Source organism: Ranitomeya variabilis, chromosome 6 (assembly GCF_051348905.1).
Source record: "Ranitomeya variabilis isolate aRanVar5 chromosome 6, aRanVar5.hap1, whole genome shotgun sequence".
NCBI lineage: Eukaryota > Metazoa > Chordata > Amphibia > Anura > Dendrobatidae > Ranitomeya > Ranitomeya variabilis.
Genome location: NC_135237.1, coordinates 576,978,174 through 576,995,490, shown reverse-complemented (window position 1 = coordinate 576,995,490; position 17,317 = coordinate 576,978,174). Strand labels below are relative to the sequence as shown.

The following is a 17,317-nucleotide window of genomic DNA, read 5'->3' as shown; positions in this document are numbered from 1 at the left end:
AATTAAAAAAAATAATCTCTCAACCGCCGTAGAAATGGAGCATCCAGTTCTGGCACTTAGCCTTGCTCTTCCCACTTGCCCTGTGGCGGTGGCAAGTGGGGTAATAGGGTTGGGGCTGGTGGCCAGAGGTTAGTATTGGAGAGACCTCTATAAGATGCCCCCATTGCTAATCCCATAATAACTTTTATAAAATAAACACAGTTGGAATAAAATACTTTATTTTCGCTGACCCTTTTTGTCCCATTTATTACAGTATAAATGAAAAATGAAATACACCATATTCCTCACCTGTCCGATGATAATCCATTTGTCCCACGCCGTAATCCATCTGGATGCCTTGCTGAATGGTAACATGATGGGACTGATCACCCTGACATCCAGGAGACGCTGAGCATCAGAGCGCAGCTTCAGTGATGAGCAGTGAGGTCATTGAGGTCACCGCTAGTGATGAGCGAGTGTACTCGTTGCTCCAGTGGTCTGCGAGTATTTGTGACTGCTCGGAGATTTAGTTTTTGTTGACACAGCTGCATGATTTACAGCTGCTAGCCAGCCTGAGTACATGTGGGAGTTGCCTGGTTGCTAGGGAATCCCCACATGTGTTCAAGCTGTCTAGCAGCCGTAAATCATGCAGCTGAGGCAACGAAAACTAAATCTCCGAGCAGTTACAAATACTCGGAGACCACCGGAGCTTGCTCGGAAAAATCCGAGCAATGAGTACACTCGCTCATCACTAGTTACCGCCGATCACTGAAGCTGCGGTTCCCACAGGCAGCTCATTCTGAGCTGCCCAATGAACTGTGGTGACCTCAATGAGATCACCGCTAGCACTGTGAGCATTTTCTCATGGTGCTAGCCGGTGACGACATAAAGATTACCGCAGTTTCATTGGCCTGCACATACTGAACTGAGCTGGGGAACTGCTTGCAGTGACCGGCGGTAACCTCTATGACATCACTGCCTATCACTGAAGCTGCGCACTGATCTTCAGCTCAGTGTCTCCTGGATGTCCGGGTGACCATTCGCATCATGCCACTGTCCAGCAATGAAATCTAGATGTAGCAGAGTTGGGCTCTCCAGGGGACAAATGGATTGTCGTCAGACAGGTGAGGAATATGTTTTTTTTTATTATTTTAATTTTTACTGTAATAAATAGGAAAATGAGGGCGGGGAGTGTATATTTAAATTAAAGGACTTTTTTCTGGCTGTGTCTTTACAATGTAACTATAGGGTTGGTAATGGGGGTGTCTAATAGACATCTTTCCATTACTAACATGTGGGCTTGATGTCAGCTGACATTACAAAGCTGACATCAATCCCAACCCTATTACCCCATTTGCCACCGCACCAGGGCAAGTGAGAAGAGCAAGGCTAAGAGACACATTTGGTGCATTTTATGAATGCTCCATTTCTGGGGTGGCTGAGGGCTGATGGTGGCAGCCTGGGAGGTGGGGCAACATCTCTGACCCCTTCCTAGGTTATTAATATCAGCTCACAGCTGTCTGTTTAGCCTTTGCTGGTTAGAATTTATGGCGAACCTACGTCATTTTTTTTCAGGGGTCCCCAATAAACTAACCAGTAAAGGCTAAGCAAACAGCTGTGAGCTGATATTAATAGCCTGGGAACCTTTTGGGATATTGTCCGCTTTTCCTGATTAGTAACATCAGTCACCAGCTGCTGGCTTTCCCACTGCTGGTTATCAAAATTACACGGAAGCCCATTCCAATTTTTTTTATTTAATTCTTTATTTTACACAGTAGGGACACAGGTGCTGCTGAATAGAACTCCCATCGTTGTCGTCTGGTCACGCTGATCTCGGGGAGACCAGGTGACAATAATGAGAGTGGTCTTTAGCCGCAGGCGACTGAGAACAGCGCGAACTGAGCAGCATTTTACCGGGCGCCGGCGGATGCCTTAGTGTGTCATCTATGTGCACGTGTGCGCATGTGTTTCACAAGGACACACAGTCCTGACGTGCGCGAATAAAATGGGTGTGCGTGTGTCCGTATTTGTGGTCCTTAAAAAACAGTCCACATACGGACACAAAACATGGACGTGTGAAGGAAGCCTTGGCTGTGATTGTGGACGTGTGGCAGAAGAAGGGATTGTAACATACATACGACTTGTTTGTCTTTATTTACACGCCGCCATCCACGCTGTCACAAGGCATTTCATTAGTGTTGCAGCCGCGAGGAGGCGGCCGGCCATAAATCTGCTCCGATAAATTACTAGAAAGACAGAATGTGCATCGACATGTGCTGCCGTATCGGGAGGGTTCACAGCGTCCGCAGGAGCACACGGAATACCAAGTGAAGAGCCTGAGAGGCAACTGCTGAGAAGTAAGACTGAACACAGACCGTATGTCCTGAGGACTGTAAGCTGCACAGAGCAACCATAACCGTGACATCCACAGATCCCCCATAACAGTGACATCCACGGATCCCCCATAGCAGTGACATCCACAGATCCCCCATAACAGTGACATCCACAGATCCCCCAGAACAGTGACATCCACAGATCCCCCATAACAGTGACATCCACAGATCCCCCAGAACAGTGACATCCACAGATCCCCCATAACAGTGACATCCACAGATCCCCCATAGCAGTGACATCCACGGATCCCCCAGAACAGTGACATCCACGGATCCCCCATAACAGTGACATCCACGGATCCCCCATAACAGTGACATCCACGGATCCCCCATAACAGTGACATCCACAGATCCCCCATAACAGTGACATCCACGGATCCCCCATAACAGTGACATCCATGGATCCCCCATAACAGTGACATCCACAGATCCCCCATAACAGTGCATCATCCACAGATCCCCATAACAGTGGGTCACCCACAGATCCCCCATAACAGTGCATCGTCCACAGATCCCCAATAACAACACATCACCCACTGATCCCCCAAAACAGTGACATCCACAGATCCCCATATTTATAGCCCTGTATATCTTCTCTATCAAGCTGTGCGGATCCTCTCTCACTCATCACAGGATATATCATTACACAGCGCATCTAATACACCAGAGTCACCAACCAGCGACCACTCCAGGCTTCCAGACAAATGCAGGTGAGCAAAAGGAGATTTCACATCCAGACAACGGTCAGCGCTGACCGCAGCACAGAATCCTGCACCCCTCATACCGCGCAAATTACCGGTACAGCTACATGCATCGTAAGAAAGTTACACCTATATGTATGGAGGAGCAGTATTATAGTAGTTATATTCTTGTACATAGGGGCAGTATTATAGTAGTTATATTCTTGTACATAGGAGCGGTATTATAGTAGTTATATTCTTGTACATAGGAGCGGTATTATAGTAGTTATATTCTTGTACATAGGAGCAGTATTATAGTAGTTATATTCCTGTACATAGGAGCGGTATTATAGTAGTTATATTCTTGTACATAGGAGCGGTATTATAGTAGTTATATTCTTGTACATAGGGAGCAGTATTATAGTAGTTATATTCTTGTACATAGGAGCGGTATTATAGTAGTTATATTCTTGTACATAGGGAGCAGTATTATAGTAGTTATATTCTTGTACATAGGAGCAGTATTATAGTAGTTATATTCTTGAATATAGGAGGAGTATTATAGTAGTTATATTCTTGTACATAGGAGCAGTATTATAGTAGTTATATTCCTGTACATAGGGGACAGTATTATAGTAGTTATATTCTTGTACATAGGAGCAGTATTATAGTAGTTATATTCTTGTACATAGGAGCTGTATTATAGTAGTTATATTCTTGTACATAGGAGCGGTATTATAGTAGTTATATTCTTGTACATAGGGAGCAGTATTATAGTAGTTATATTCTTGTACATAGGAGCAGTATTATAGTAGTTATATTCTTGTACATAGGGGACAGTATTATAGTAGTTATATTCTTGTACATAGGAGCAGTATTATAGTAGTTATATTCTTGTACATAGGAGCTGTATTATAGTAGTTATATTCTTGTACATAGGAGCGGTATTATAGTAGTTATATTCTTGTACATAGGGGCAGTATTATAGTAGTTATATTCTTGTACATAGGAGCAGTATTATAGTAGTTATATTCTTGAATATAGGAGGAGTATTATAGTAGTTATATTCTTGTACATAGGAGCAGTATTATAGTAGTTATATTCCTGTACATAGGGGACAGTATTATAGTAGTTATATTCTTGTACATAGGAGCAGTATTATAGTAGTTATATTCTTGTACATAGGAGCTGTATTATAGTAGTTATATTCTTGTACATAGGAGCGGTATTATAGTAGTTATATTCTTGTACATAGGGAGCAGTATTATAGTAGTTATATTCTTGTACATAGGAGCAGTATTATAGTAGTTATATTCTTGTACATAGGGGACAGTATTATAGTAGTTATATTCTTGTACATAGGAGCAGTATTATAGTAGTTATATTCTTGTACATAGGAGCTGTATTATAGTAGTTATATTCTTGTACATAGGAGCGGTATTATAGTAGTTATATTCTTGTACATAGGGGCAGTATTATAGTAGTTATATTCTTGTACATAGGAGCAGTATTATAGTAGTTATATTCTTGAATATAGGAGGAGTATTATAGTAGTTATATTCTTGTACATAGGAGCAGTATTATAGTAGTTATATTCTTGTACATAGGGGCAGTATTATAGTAGTTATATTCTTGAATATAGGAGGAGTATTATAGTAGTTATATTCTTGTACATAGGGGCAGTATTATAGTAGTTATATTCTTGTACATAGGGGGCAGTATTATAGTAGTTATATTCTTGTACATAGGAGCAGTATTATAGTAGTTATATTCTTGTACATAGGAGCAGTATTATAGTAGTTATATTCTTGAATATAGGAGGAGTATTATAGTAGTTATATTCTTGTACATAGGAGCAGTATTATAGTAGTTATATTCTTGTACATAGGGGCAGTATTATAGTAGTTATATTCTTGTACATAGGGGGCAGTATTATAGTAGTTATATTCTTGTACATAGGAGCAGTATTATAGTAGTTATATTCTTGTACATAGGAGCAGTATTATAGTAGTTATATTCTTGTACATAGGAGCAGTATTATAGTAGTTATATTCTTGTACATAGGAGCAGTATTATAGTAGTTATATTCTTGTATATAGGAGCAGTATTATAGTAGTTATATTCTTGTACATAGGAGCAGTATTATAGTAGTTATATTCTTGAATATAGGAGGAGTATTATAGTAGTTATATTCTTGTACATAGGAGCAGTATTATAGTAGTTATATTCTTGTACATAGGGGCAGTATTATAGTAGTTATATTCTTGAATATAGGAGGAGTATTATAGTAGTTATATTCTTGTACATAGGGGCAGTATTATAGTAGTTATATTCTTGTACATAGGGGCAGTATTATAGTAGTTATATTCTTGAATATAGGAGGAGTATTATAGTAGTTATATTCTTGTACATAGGAGCAGTATTATAGTAGTTATATTCTTGTACATAGGGGCAGTATTATAGTAGTTATATTCTTGTACATAGGGGGCAGTATTATAGTAGTTATATTCTTGTACATAGGAGCAGTATTATAGTAGTTATATTCTTGTACATAGGAGCAGTATTATAGTAGTTATATTCTTGAATATAGGAGGAGTATTATAGTAGTTATATTCTTGTACATAGGAGCAGTATTATAGTAGTTATATTCTTGTACATAGGGGCAGTATTATAGTAGTTATATTCTTGTACATAGGGGGCAGTATTATAGTAGTTATATTCTTGTACATAGGAGCAGTATTATAGTAGTTATATTCTTGTACATAGGAGCAGTATTATAGTAGTTATATTCTTGTACATAGGGGCAGTATTATAGTAGTTATATTCTTGTACATAGGGGCAGTATTATAGTAGTTATATTCTTGAATATAGGAGGAGTATTATAGTAGTTATATTCTTGTACATAGGAGCAGTATTATAGTAGTTATATTCTTGTACATAGGGGCAGTATTATAGTAGTTATATTCTTGTACATAGGGGCAGTATTATAGTAGTTATATTCTTGTACATAGGAGCAGAATTATAGTAGTTATATTCCTGTACATAGGGGCAGTATTATAGTAGTTATATTCTTGTACATAGGGGCAGTATTATAGTAGTTATATTCTTGTACATAGGGGCAGTATTATAGTAGTTATATTCTGTACATAGGGGCAGTATTATAGTAGTTATATTCTGGTACATAGGAGCAGTATTATAGTAGTTATATTCTGTACATAGGGGCAGTATTATAGTAGATATATTCTTGTACATAGGGGCAGTATTATAGTAGTTATATTCTGGTACATAGGAGCAGTATTATAGTAGTTATATTCTGTACATAGGGGCAGTATTATAGTAGATATATTCTTGTACATAGGGGCAGTATTATAGTAGTTATATTCTTGTACATAGGGGCAGTATTATAGTAGTTATATTCTTGTACATAGGAGCAGTATTATAGTAGTTATATTCTTGTACATAGGAGCAGTATCATAGTAGTTATATTCTTGTACATACGAGCAGTATTATAGTAGTTATATTCTTGTACATAGGAGCAGTATTATAGTAGTTATATTCTTGTACATAGGGGCAGTATTATAGTAGTTATATTCTTGTACATAGGGGCAGTATTATAGTAGTTATATTCTTGTACATAGTGGCAGTATTATAGTAGTTATATTCTTGTACATAGGAGCAGTATTATAGTAGTTATATTCTTGTACATAGGAGCAGTATTATAGTAGTTATATTCTTGTACATAGGGGCCAGTATTATAGTAGTTATATTCTTGTACATAGGGGCAGTATTATAGTAGTTATATTCTTGTACATAGGGGACAGTATTATAGTAGTTATATTCTTGTACATAGGGAGCAGTATTATAGTAGTTATATTCTTGTACATAGGAGCAGTATTATAGTAGTTATATTCTTGTACATAGGGGACAGTATTATAGTAGTTATATTCTTGTACATAGGAGCAGTATTATAGTAGTTATATTCTTGTACATAGGGGCAGTATTATAGTAGTTATATTCTTGTACATAGGGGACAGTATTATAGTAGTTATATTCTTGTACATAGGAGCAGTATTATAGTAGTTATATTCTTGTACATAGGAGCTGTATTATAGTAGTTATATTCTTGTACATAGGAGCGGTATTATAGTAGTTATATTCTTGTACATAGGGAGCAGTATTATAGTAGTTATATTCTTGTACATAGGAGCAGTATTATAGTAGTTATATTCTTGTACATAGGGGACAGTATTATAGTAGTTATATTCTTGTACATAGGAGCAGTATTATAGTAGTTATATTCTTGTACATAGGAGCTGTATTATAGTAGTTATATTCTTGTACATAGGAGCGGTATTATAGTAGTTATATTCTTGTACATAGGGAGCAGTATTATAGTAGTTATATTCTTGTACATAGGAGCAGTATTATAGTAGTTATATTCTTGAATATAGGAGGAGTATTATAGTAGTTATATTCTTGTACATAGGAGCAGTATTATAGTAGTTATATTCTTGTACATAGGGGCAGTATTATAGTAGTTATATTCTTGAATATAGGAGGAGTATTATAGTAGTTATATTCTTGTACATAGGGGCAGTATTATAGTAGTTATATTCTTGTACATAGGGGCAGTATTATAGTAGTTATATTCTTGAATATAGGAGGAGTATTATAGTAGTTATATTCTTGTACATAGGAGCAGTATTATAGTAGTTATATTCTTGTACATAGGGGCAGTATTATAGTAGTTATATTCTTGTACATAGGGGGCAGTATTATAGTAGTTATATTCTTGTACATAGGAGCAGTATTATAGTAGTTATATTCTTGTACATAGGAGCAGTATTATAGTAGTTATATTCTTGAATATAGGAGGAGTATTATAGTAGTTATATTCTTGTACATAGGAGCAGTATTATAGTAGTTATATTCTTGTACATAGGGGCAGTATTATAGTAGTTATATTCTTGTACATAGGGGGCAGTATTATAGTAGTTATATTCTTGTACATAGGAGCAGTATTATAGTGGTTATATTCTTGTACATAGGAGCAGTATTATAGTAGTTATATTCTTGTACATAGGAGCAGTATTATAGTAGTTATATTCTTGTACATAGGAGCAGTATTATAGTAGTTATATTCTTGTACATAGGAGCGGTATTATAGTAGTTATATTCTTGTACATAGGGAGCAGTATTATAGTAGTTATATTCTTGTACATAGGAGCAGTATTATAGTAGTTATATTCTTGAATATAGGAGGAGTATTATAGTAGTTATATTCTTGTACATAGGAGCAGTATTATAGTAGTTATATTCTTGTACATAGGGGCAGTATTATAGTAGTTATATTCTTGAATATAGGAGGAGTATTATAGTAGTTATATTCTTGTACATAGGGGCAGTATTATAGTAGTTATATTCTTGTACATAGGGGCAGTATTATAGTAGTTATATTCTTGAATATAGGAGGAGTATTATAGTAGTTATATTCTTGTACATAGGAGCAGTATTATAGTAGTTATATTCTTGTACATAGGGGCAGTATTATAGTAGTTATATTCTTGTACATAGGGGGCAGTATTATAGTAGTTATATTCTTGTACATAGGAGCAGTATTATAGTAGTTATATTCTTGTACATAGGAGCAGTATTATAGTAGTTATATTCTTGAATATAGGAGGAGTATTATAGTAGTTATATTCTTGTACATAGGAGCAGTATTATAGTAGTTATATTCTTGTACATAGGGGCAGTATTATAGTAGTTATATTCTTGTACATAGGGGGCAGTATTATAGTAGTTATATTCTTGTACATAGGAGCAGTATTATAGTAGTTATATTCTTGTACATAGGAGCAGTATTATAGTAGTTATATTCTTGTACATAGGGGCAGTATTATAGTAGTTATATTCTTGTACATAGGGGCAGTATTATAGTAGTTATATTCTTGAATATAGGAGGAGTATTATAGTAGTTATATTCTTGTACATAGGAGCAGTATTATAGTAGTTATATTCTTGTACATAGGGGCAGTATTATAGTAGTTATATTCTTGTACATAGGGGCAGTATTATAGTAGTTATATTCTTGTACATAGGAGCAGAATTATAGTAGTTATATTCCTGTACATAGGGGCAGTATTATAGTAGTTATATTCTTGTACATAGGGGCAGTATTATAGTAGTTATATTCTTGTACATAGGGGCAGTATTATAGTAGTTATATTCTGTACATAGGGGCAGTATTATAGTAGATATATTCTTGTACATAGGGGCAGTATTATAGTAGTTATATTCTGGTACATAGGAGCAGTATTATAGTAGTTATATTCTGTACATAGGGGCAGTATTATAGTAGATATATTCTTGTACATAGGGGCAGTATTATAGTAGTTATATTCTTGTACATAGGGGCAGTATTATAGTAGTTATATTCTTGTACATAGGAGCAGTATTATAGTAGTTATATTCTTGTACATAGGAGCAGTATCATAGTAGTTATATTCTTGTACATACGAGCAGTATTATAGTAGTTATATTCTTGTACATAGGAGCAGTATTATAGTAGTTATATTCTTGTACATAGGGGCAGTATTATAGTAGTTATATTCTTGTACATAGGGGCAGTATTATAGTAGTTATATTCTTGTACATAGTGGCAGTATTATAGTAGTTATATTCTTGTACATAGGGGCAGTATTATAGTAGTTATATTCTTGTACATAGGGGCAGTATTATAGTAGTTATATTCTTGTACATAGGAGCAGTATTATAGTAGTTATATTCTTGTACATAGGAGCAGTATCATAGTAGTTATATTCTTGTACATACGAGCAGTATTATAGTAGTTATATTCTTGTACATAGGAGCAGTATTATAGTAGTTATATTCTTGTACATAGGGGCAGTATTATAGTAGTTATATTCTTGTACATAGGGGCAGTATTATAGTAGTTATATTCTTGTACATAGTGGCAGTATTATAGTAGTTATATTCTTGTACATAGGAGCAGTATTATAGTAGTTATATTCTTGTACATAGGAGCAGTATTATAGTAGTTATATTCTTGTACATAGGGCCAGTATTATAGTAGTTATATTCTTGTACATAGGGGCAGTATTATAGTAGTTATATTCTGGTACATAGGAGCAGTATTATAGTAGTTATATTCTGTACATAGGGGCAGTATTATAGTAGATATATTCTTGTACATAGGGGCAGTATTATAGTAGTTATATTCTTGTACATAGGGGCAGTATTATAGTAGTTATATTCTTGTACATAGGAGCAGTATTATAGTAGTTATATTCTTGTACATAGGAGCAGTATCATAGTAGTTATATTCTTGTACATACGAGCAGTATTATAGTAGTTATATTCTTGTACATAGGAGCAGTATTATAGTAGTTATATTCTTGTACATAGGGGCAGTATTATAGTAGTTATATTCTTGTACATAGGGGCAGTATTATAGTAGTTATATTCTTGTACATAGGAGCAGTATTATAGTAGTTATATTCTTGTACATAGGAGCAGTATCATAGTAGTTATATTCTTGTACATACGAGCAGTATTATAGTAGTTATATTCTTGTACATAGGAGCAGTATTATAGTAGTTATATTCTTGTACATAGGGGCAGTATTATAGTAGTTATATTCTTGTACATAGGGGCAGTATTATAGTAGTTATATTCTTGTACATAGTGGCAGTATTATAGTAGTTATATTCTTGTACATAGGAGCAGTATTATAGTAGTTATATTCTTGTACATAGGAGCAGTATTATAGTAGTTATATTCTTGTACATAGGGCCAGTATTATAGTAGTTATATTCTTGTACATAGGGGCAGTATTATAGTAGTTATATTCTTGTACATAGGGGCAGTATTATAGTAGTTATATTCTTGTACATAGGGGCCAGTATTATAGTAGTTATATTCTTGTACATAGGGGCAGTATTATAGTAGTTATATTCTTGTACATAGGGGCCAGTATTATAGTAGTTATATTCTTGTACATAGGGGCAGTATTATAGTAGTTATATTCTTGTACATAGGGGCAGTATTATAGTAGTTATATTCTTGTACATAGGAGCAGAATTATAGTAGTTATATTCTTGTACATAGGAGCAGTATTATAGTAGTTATATTCTTGTACATAGGGGCAGTATTATAGTAGTTATATTCTTGTACATAGGGGCAGTATTATAGTAGTTATATTCTTGAATATAGGAGGAGTATTATAGTAGTTATATTCTTGTACATAGGAGCAGTATTATAGTAGTTATATTCTTGTACATAGGGGCAGTATTATAGTAGTTATATTCTTGTACATAGGGGCAGTATTATAGTAGTTATATTCTTGTACATAGGAGCAGAATTATAGTAGTTATATTCCTGTACATAGGGGCAGTATTATAGTAGTTATATTCTTGTACATAGGGGCAGTATTATAGTAGTTATATTCTTGTACATAGGGGCAGTATTATAGTAGTTATGTTCTGTACATAGGGGCAGTATTATAGTAGATATATTCTTGTACATAGGGGCAGTATTATAGTAGTTATATTCTGGTACATAGGAGCAGTATTATAGTAGTTATATTCTGTACATAGGGGCAGTATTATAGTAGATATATTCTTGTACATAGGGGCAGTATTATAGTAGTTATATTCTTGTACATAGGGGCAGTATTATAGTAGTTATATTCTTGTACATAGGAGCAGTATTATAGTAGTTATATTCTTGTACATAGGAGCAGTATCATAGTAGTTATATTCTTGTACATACGAGCAGTATTATAGTAGTTATATTCTTGTACATAGGAGCAGTATTATAGTAGTTATATTCTTGTACATAGGGGCAGTATTATAGTAGTTATATTCTTGTACATAGGGGCAGTATTATAGTAGTTATATTCTTGTACATAGTGGCAGTATTATAGTAGTTATATTCTTGTACATAGGAGCAGTATTATAGTAGTTATATTCTTGTACATAGGAGCAGTATTATAGTAGTTATATTCTTGTACATAGGGCCAGTATTATAGTAGTTATATTCTTGTACATAGGGGCAGTATTATAGTAGTTATATTCTTGTACATAGGGGCAGTATTATAGTAGTTATATTCTTGTACATAGGGGCCAGTATTATAGTAGTTATATTCTTGTACATAGGGGCAGTATTATAGTAGTTATATTCTTGTACATAGGGGCCAGTATTATAGTAGTTATATTCTTGTACATAGGGGCAGTATTATAGTAGTTATATTCTTGTACATAGGGGCAGTATTATAGTAGTTATATTCTTGTACATAGGAGCAGTATTATAGTAGTTATATTCTTGTACATAGGGGCAGTATTATAGTAGTTATATTCTTGTACATAGTAGCAGTATTATAGTAGTTATATTCCTGTACATAGGGGCAGTATTATAGTAGTTATATTCTTGTACATAGGGGCAGTATTATAGTAGTTATATTCTTGTACATAGGAGCAGTATTACAGTAGTTACATTCTTGTACATAGGAGCAGTATTATAGTAGTTATATTCTTGTACATAGGAGCAGTATTATAGTAGTTATATTCTTGTACATAGGTGCAGTATTATAGTAGTTATATTCTAGTACATAGGAGCAGCATTATAGTAGTTATATTCTTGTACATAGGGGTCAGTATTAAAGTAGATATATTCTTGTACATAAGAGCAGTATTATAGTAGTTATATTCTTGTACATAGGAGCAGTATTATAGTAGTTATATTCTTGTACATAGGAGCAGTATTATAGTAGTTATATTCTTGTATATAGGGGCAGTATTATAGTAGTTATATTCTTGTACATAGGAGCAGTATTATAGTAGTTATATTCTTGTACATAGAGGGCAGTATTACAGTAGTTATATTCTTGTACATAGGAGCAGTATTATGGTAGTTATATTCCTATACATAGGAGCAGTATTATAGTAGTTATATTCTTGTACATAGGGGGCAGTATTATAGTAGTTATATTCTGTACATAGGGGCAGTATTATAGTAGATATATTCTTGTACATAGGAGCAGTATTATAGTAGTTATATTCTTGTACATAGGGGCAGTATTATAGTAGTTATATTCTTGTACATAGGAGCAGTATTATAGTAGTTATATTCTGTACATAGGGGCAGTATTATAGTAGATATATTCTTGTACATAGGGGCAGTATTATAGTAGTTATATTCTGGTACATAGGAGCAGTATTATAGTAGTTATATTCTTGTACATAGGGGCAGTATTATAGTAGTTATATTCTTGTACATAGGGGCAGTATTATAGTAGTTATATTCTTGTATATAGGGGCAGTATTATAGTAGTTATATTCTTGTATATAGGGGCAGTATTATAGTAGTTATATTCTTGTATATAGGGGCAGTATTATTGTAGTTAACATTATGCAAATAAGTTTTTGCCCCCTTTACTGACCTATTCTTTTGCATGTTTGTTACACTTAAATGTTTCCAATCACCAAACAAATGTAATTATTAGACAAACATAACACAAATGATCACAAAACACAATATAAATGAAGGTCTTTATTAATAAAAAGAAATCCAAACCTACAGGGCTCTGTGTTAAAAAGTGATTGCCCCTCTCCCCTCTTAAAACATAAATTAACTGAGGTTTATCACATCTCTGGAAGGTAAGGTCACATTCCCACCCACACCCAGGCCTGATTACTGCCACACGTTTTCTTAATCAAGAAATCACTTGAATAGAACCTGCCTGACAAAGTACAAGTAGCCCAAAAAATCCTCAAAAGCTAGACATCATGCCATGATCCAAAGAAAATCTGGAACACATGAAAAACAAAGTAATTAAGTTCTATCTGTCTGGAAAATGCTATAAAGCCATTTCTATATCGTTGGGACTCAAGTGAAACACAGCGAGAGCCATTATCCTCAAATGGCAAAAACATGGAACAGTGTTGAACCTTTCCAGGAGTGGTAGGCTGACAAAAAGTACCCCAAGAGCATGGCGCCGACTCATTCAAGAGGTCACAAAAGACCCCCCAACAACATCCAAAGAACTGCAGGCCTCACTTGTTCATGACTCCATCATAAGAAAGAGATTGGGCACAAATGGCCACACGAAAACCACTGCGGAGCGATAAGAACATAAAGGCTCGTCTCATTTTTGCCAGGAAACATTTTGATGATCCCTAAGACTTTTGGGAGAATACTCTGTGGACTGATGAGACAAAAGTTGATCTTTTTATAAGATGTATGCCCCATTACATCTGGTGTAGAAGAAACAGCATTTCAGAAAAGGAACATCATACCAACAGTAAAATATGGTGGTGATAGTGTGATGGTCTGTTGTGTTGCTTCAGGGCCTTGAAGACTTACTGTGGTGAATAGAACCATGAATTCTGCTGTCTACCAGTAAATCCTGAAGGAGAATGTCCGTCATCTGTTGGTGACCTCAAGCTTAAGCGCACTTGGGATATGCAGCAGGACAATGATCCAAAACACACCAGCAAGTTCACCTCTGAATGGTGAAGGAAAGCAAAATTAGTATTTTGGAATGTCCTAGTCAATACTCTGACCTTAGTCCCTTAACAGCTTCCGATATGCATTAAAACAGTGGCCGTTAAGGGGCCTTATTCCCTCTTTGCCATTTTAAAACGCAATCGGGAATAAGGCTGTAGCGCCACCCAAAGTTGGAAAACTTGTGGGATTTCAGCTACCGGGGTAGCTGACATCCTAGAGAGCATGATCAGGGCCAGATTTTCTTATCCGTGATCACAAAAAAGTGTGCCAGCTGTTCAAATCTTTTCTCTGTCTTCTGACATGATATGCATGTCTAAGGAGAGAGAAATGATGCCCTCCAAGACCCCCTGATACCTTCGCCAACTCTGGCCCTACTGATTGGTCCTCCAGCCCTCCGTGTCATCTTGGCGGGCGCATGCGCAGTGCGTCAGACGAGTTCTGCTGATCGGTACCCATCAACAATGGGAAATTTAGAGTTAAGGTTGGTGTTAGGTTTGGGGTTGTGTTAGGGTTGTGGTTACGGTTGTTATTGGGGTTAGGATTGTGTTAGGGTTGGGGTTAGTGTTAGAGTTGGGGTTAAGGTTAGGAGTGGGGTTAAGGTTGGGGTTAGGGTTACGGATAGGATTGGGTTTAGCGTTGGGGTTAGTGTTAGGGTTGTGTTAGGATTGGGGTTAGTGTTAGAGTTGGGGTTAAGGTTAGGAGTGGGGTTAAGGTTGGGGTTAGGGTTACAGATAGGATTGGGTTTAGCGTTGGGGTTAGTGTTAGGGTTGGGGTTGTGTTAGGATTGGGGTTAGAGTTAGGGTTGGATTTAGAGTTAGGATTGGGGTTAGGATCTGGGTTTTTTCAATTGTAAAAAAAATAATGACAATATGATGATTAGTTTTGAGCACATCTGCTTTCTAGTAGAGTTTGCATTGGGTGCTCGGGTATGCACAGAATATCGCTGATCCCCGCATGCTTTTTTTTGGTGTATAACAGCCACGCAAAATGCGGGCAGGGACTCAAGCATGTCAGTCAAGAACCCGCGATATTCGGTGCATATCTGAGCACCTGATGCAAACTGGAGTAGTGAGAATGTGCGCTCAACACTAAAGACGACATATTCAATATGACAACGTAATATTATCAAATTCTATGTCATAACTGTGAGTTCAAAATGCTCAGTATACCTTTGAAAAAATCCTTGAGGGGTGTGATTTCCAAAATGGTGTCACTTGTGGGGGTTTCCACTGTTTAGGCACATCAGGGGTTCTCCAAATGTGACATGGTTTATTCCAGCCAATTTTACATTCAAAAAGTGAAACGGCGCTCCTTCCATTCTGAGCCCTGCCATGCGCCCAAACAGTAGATTTCCCCCACATACCGTTTATCGGCGTAGTCAAGGGAAATTGCACAACAAATTTTGGGGTCCATTTTCTCTTGTTACCCTTGTGAAAAAAAAAAAGTTTGAGTCTAAAGTAAAAATTTTTTGTGAAAAAAAGTTAAATGTTCATTTTTTTTTCTTTCCACATTGCTTCAATTCTTGTGAAGCGCCTGAAGGGTTAATAATCTTCTTGAATGCGGTTTTGCACACCTTGTGGGGTGCAGGTTTTAGAATGGTGTCACTTTTGGGTATTCTCTATCATATAGACCCCTCAAAGTGACTTTAAATGTGAGATGGTCCCTAAAAAATGGTTTTGTAAATTTTATGGAAAAATGAGAAATTGGTGGTCAACTTTTAACCCTTGTAACTCCCTAACAAAAAAGCTGTGGTGTGACCTTAAAAAGGCGGTTCATGCTCGGAACCCTCCAATGTGGCTGAATTACAACAATTCCGTGGCCAAAATTCCTCCAGAGCCTTGTAGAAGCCGCGCTGCCGGTTAGGAGGGAGCTTCCTACATACGTCTTCCTGTTCTACATCTGCTCTGGCAGTCCGAGGGTTAACTCTCCTTCCAGGCTCTGATACAATGTATCATTCGGGTGCAGTTGCTAGGTTACAGGCCTGTTAGCACTTTTCCTTGTTTCTTGTACATGGGGCCCCTGGAGTCCGGCATAGATGGCTCCTGATATACTCTGTGCCTGGCTCCGGGGGTCTGCGGACATTTCATCGGGTCCATGATGAGCTGCAGACGATCACATCCATCATTACCTCCCTGGATTGTATTTGGACTTTGCCCGTGCCCCAGTGACCGATCCTCCGGGGCGTGGAGTGGATTCTGGGAGTCCCGTCACTCTCACGTCTGTGACGACTTTTATACATTGGAAGGAAATGAGCTCGGACGTGGCGGATGGGCTCGTGGATCCGTGGCGGGAGCATGGCTGCGCCGTCCTGGACACACGATGTGGCTGTGCTGCAGCCTCCTGACCCTGGGCTTACCGTCAGCGCACAGCTGAGGCCGGGCTAACAGCGAGAAGAGGAGCGCGAGTGATGGGCGGACACGACAGCGGCATCAATCAGACGGGATAATGGTCCATTAGTAAAATGGCCGCGTCAGTCTGAGCCCAGAGAATCGAGATGTCACCTCCCCTCCCCCACACAGCAAGTACAGGGATGAGACAGCTATCAATTATCTGTGAGAGAAAGACGCTGCAGAACATCGGGGGAAAGATGTCTGATGTCTTCACTATCGGGACTGGAGACTGATTATTTATTATCTATCATCTATCTATTATGTATTATCTATCTATCTATCTATCTATCTATCTCATCTATCTATCTATCTATCTATCTTCTATCTATCATCTATCTATTATCTT

General features: G+C 36.6%; 1 protein-coding gene across 4 annotated transcripts in view; it reads left to right on the top strand.

Moving 5' to 3' along the window:
* The window catches only part of LRRC24 (leucine rich repeat containing 24), a 137,925-nt gene that overhangs the window by 65,643 nt on the left and 54,965 nt on the right, over positions 1 to 17,317 (top strand). The window contains exon 1 of one of the 4 annotated variants that reach the window (XM_077271479.1): positions 16,539 to 17,133. The exons of 2 other annotated variants lie outside the window; for them this stretch is intronic. The gene's annotated coding sequence lies outside the window, so the exon portion shown is untranslated. Of the gene's footprint in view, positions 1 to 16,538; positions 17,134 to 17,317 lie in introns of those variants that run through there. One more of the 4 variants, XM_077271480.1, reaches the window with a different exon arrangement.